This window comes from Rhinopithecus bieti, unplaced genomic scaffold (genome assembly GCF_001698545.2).
Source record: "Rhinopithecus bieti isolate Rb0 unplaced genomic scaffold, ASM169854v2 scaffold_41913, whole genome shotgun sequence".
Lineage (NCBI taxonomy): Eukaryota > Metazoa > Chordata > Mammalia > Primates > Cercopithecidae > Rhinopithecus > Rhinopithecus bieti.
In genome coordinates, this window is record NW_016818964.1 from 8,143,202 (window position 1) to 8,147,119 (window position 3,918).

The window sequence follows — 3,918 nt, forward strand, 5'->3', positions numbered from 1 at the left end:
GCTTTTCAACACAACCAGCACTACTGAGGTGGAGAGCGTGAGGCTCCCTGGAGGTGACAGAAGCTCCTAACTGGCCCAGGATCCCACGCCTGGAACCAGGTCTGAGTGGTTCAGACACCCCAGTGGCCGCGCCTGCTCACCTCTGGAGCAGCAGACATGTGCCCTCTTACAGCAGGCGTTAGGGAGTGCTCCCTCCCCTGACTGAATTCCGCCACCCAATCCCTGGCCCTAGCTGTGCCTTTTGCAGACCCAGAATGAGTCTCACCCCTCCTTCAAGAGACAGCTCTTCAAATCTGTGAAGACAGGAAGATCATGTCCCTGCTAACACTTCCTCTCTCCAGCCCAAGCACACTCAGGACCAGCAGGGCAGCTTCATTTAAATAACAAATTTGCCAGTGCATTTAAATACAATTCGAGTTATTCAAATTCAATTTACACACAGAATTTTAGGAATACATTAGATAAGGGGCTGCTGATTAAAATAGTAGGGTGACCCTTAATGACATTACTGGATCCTATCCTACACCTGCCTCAAATTGACATTTAAATAAAAATGAGTCAAATTCCTGGGTCAGGTTAACAGCTCTCCCGCATTACACGCATTTGTTTTGCCAGATCAATAATAACACGAGCACGGTGCACAAGCAGCTGCTCACTGCAGCTAGGGTTACCATCAACACTGTCACATCTGGGCTCTCTGCAAAGTAGCCCCCAAACCAGCCACCACTATCATTCCCTATTTTCTTTGCAGTCAGTGCCATTTCGGTTCTGAGCTCAACTCACATGCACTTTCTTTGGACTGGCTTTATTCTTTTGCTCCTACAATGTACGTCCTAATCACCAAGAAAATATAACTGGTGGCTGGGTGCGGTGGCTCACACCAGTATTCCCAGCACTTGGGGAGGCAGAGGCAGGCGGATCACCTGAGGTCAGGAGACCAGTCTGGCCAACGTGGTGAAACCCCGTCTCTACTAAAAAATACAAAAATTGGCCGGGCGTGGTGGTGGGCACCTGTAATTGCAGCTACTCAGGAGGCTGAGGCAGGAGAACTGCTTGAACCCAGGAGACAGAGGTTGCAGTGAGCCGACACTGTGCCACTGCACTTCAGCCTGGGTGACAGAGTGAGACTCTGTCTTAAAAAAAAGAAAAGAAAATATAACTGATGATTTACAGAAAATAAAGACTCCCTCATTTTTAAGTGGAGGTTTAATTTAGCATAACCCTGTATATTGGGAACCTGGGACTATTTTTAATGTCTTACCCTATCTCTCAAAAAAAAAAAAAAAAATGACATATATATCTTAGTGAGCCTATTCTAGAAACTACTGGGGAAAACCACCTATCAATTGCCAGTTTACATGAAAACAGGGAGGTTTTCTAGGCCAATGAAATCTAATTGCTAACTATTTACACAAATAACACATAGAGCTAATGAAACAGAAGCAGAGCCTGGCGTGTTTCCAGTAACTAGCCTGAACAGCCTCTTATCCAAGAGCATTCAGAAGAAAGCAAACTTTAAAATGATTTGAGAGAAAGGTCTATTTTCATGACAGATGGCAATGAGGGTTCTTCAATGCCAATTTAATCACTTTTCCTCAATTTTCAAATGCTTAAGTCGTAGCTCCAAGTGTCTGTGCAGGCAGCACTAGAGCTGCCGAACCGCAGTGGGGCCACGAGGATGACTGATGTGTGCTGCGGTCTCACCTGCCTTTGCGAGTCATTTTAGGGCAATCCTACCCAACTCAGGAAAGTAATGCTGTTCAACAGATACTGTCTTCTGACATCAAAACAGTTCTGTTCTTGTGGGCGCCATTTTTATGTCATGCAGAGGCTGTTCTCAACTGGAAGCAGACTTCATCTCTTTTTGATCCAATAACCTTAACAACCAAGTCTGTCAATGGAGAAATGACAGAAAAACAGTTGCTAAATTTTAAGCAGGGACTTTGGACAATTTTGTACCATTCTTTTCACAAATAAATGAAGAAACTGGGTGCCAGGAACCAACGTCACAACACCCATTAAAGGTGGCGCTGGAACAGGAGCTTGGGATCCCGACTCTAGTCTGGCGCTATCCCAGCTCCACGGGAACTCGAACTTTGCCGGGGAATAGTTTGAAAACCCAGCTGTCTCACTATGTTATTTTATGTTTGAATTGTATATATGTTTTCAAAAAATATTTATTATTAGGCTTGAAAACTTTTAATCCTGTAAGAAGATAATTCTATGGACAAATTGGTCATCAAAGTTCTAGAAGGCTCTGGGGCTTCTAGAGTAGAAACCTCAAGTACTACAATGCTATTGCCTTTTAGAAATTCACACTAAGCTTTACAGACTATTTAATATTTTTGGTAAGGTATCTCAGGTGTAAGGATGATACGACAGGTGGTATCACATGCTTCCTCCTGGTACACATCAACAACCTAGGAAAGGTACGGGCATCAACGCCAGGAAATGTCCCAGTCTCACACAGACATGAAGCTTGCCTCCAGCACCCAGTGCAGCAGGTAAACTAACCTGCTGAGCAACGCAGGCAACGCCTCAAAGAGTTACATTTATCTCAGCTGTCAGGGGGGATTAGGCAATTGATCTGCAGAACTATGTCTTCCCCAAGAGAAACTCCCAGAGCATCCTTAAGATGACCTGTGTTGCAGCAGCATTTATCCAACAGTTGGGGGAATAATTCACGTTTTCAAAATCAGCCGTGTACTTAGGACATCAGAGACAATGTGAAAATTTGTGGTGAAGGAAAACTGGTATCACTAAACCTGAAAACTGGTGGCTTTCTGGAGACAGATCCCTCTCCCACCCCAAGGACATGGTCCCAACCTTTCACTTCCCCTAAATTCTAAGTATTCCTTTTCTTACGTTCCCACTGCCTGCACAGATGGGCAGGCTGATGAGGGGGGCTCCTGCAGGCCTCTGGGCCCCACAGCTGTGCCTCAGTAGCCCCCAGGTTAGCACAGCCCAGGGCATGAGGTCAAGGTTCAAACAATGCTTGGGCAGTAAGATGGTTTGTGTAAAAGCTAAACTCAAAGGGCCTGTCCCACTCCAAAAAAAGGAATAGACAAAAATATTAATCATGTTTTTTCTTTTAATAAGGGTTTTTATTCAAAAGTGTAGCTTTGAAAATCTCTAGCTTGTTGTGAAAACCAGGAAAGCCAGGGAGCTGCCTCACACTGCACACCACCACGTGAAGCTGTGGGCCGCTGTGTGTTTGCAAACTCTCCATTACCAAGGCTGGAATCAAATGCACCACTTTAAAATCAGAGCCAACATTTAAAATTAGGAGGATGATGCATGTCCTACTTTGATTCAAGAAGGAAGGACAAGTTCTTAGTACAGTAAAACAAAACACAAAAGTAAACAAATCTTTAGAAATCACTAGATATATATATGTGTGTTTATATATATATATTTATATAATTAGGATTATCATCAACATTTCAAACTATTAAAAATAAGGTTGCCACCTTACCTTTTCTTTTGGTAATGGGTTTTTTTTTTTTTTTTTTTTTTAAGGAGAAAACCAAACATTTTGCCCAGACTCTAAAGTTTCCCAATTTCCATTCTGTTTTCTGCCGTGCAGCTTCCCCACCTTCACCGCTGAACCCCCGAGTCCCGCCACCAGCTCTGGCTGGCAGGAGGCAGAGCAAGCTTTCATTCTGGTCGTCAAGATGACAGGCCCACAAAAGCACAGCTGAGACAGGAACTGGATTCTTCCCCAGGAAGAAAATACCTGTGCTCACAACAGGTCTGCAAAATCTCCCACAGGCACCTCTTCCCCCTTTCTTGTGGCTGTTAACTGGTTTGTTTTGCCTAAAAGCAAGATGGCAATCTTAATCAAAAGGGAAGCTAGATTTGTAAAATAACTTAAAAAAACCATTTTATATAAAGCAGCAAAACATATCTTCCTCTCTG

At 43.8% G+C, this 3,918-nt stretch overlaps 1 protein-coding gene across 1 annotated transcript in view; it reads right to left on the reverse strand.

Annotated features, from left to right (window-relative positions):
• Positions 1-3,071: 3,071 nt before the first annotated feature.
• The window catches only part of SETD3 (SET domain containing 3, actin N3(tau)-histidine methyltransferase), an 89,897-nt gene continuing 89,050 nt past the window's right edge, over positions 3,072-3,918 (reverse strand). Inside the window, 1 exon segment of the mRNA XM_017857904.1 lies at positions 3,072-3,775. The gene's annotated coding sequence lies outside the window, so the exon portion shown is untranslated.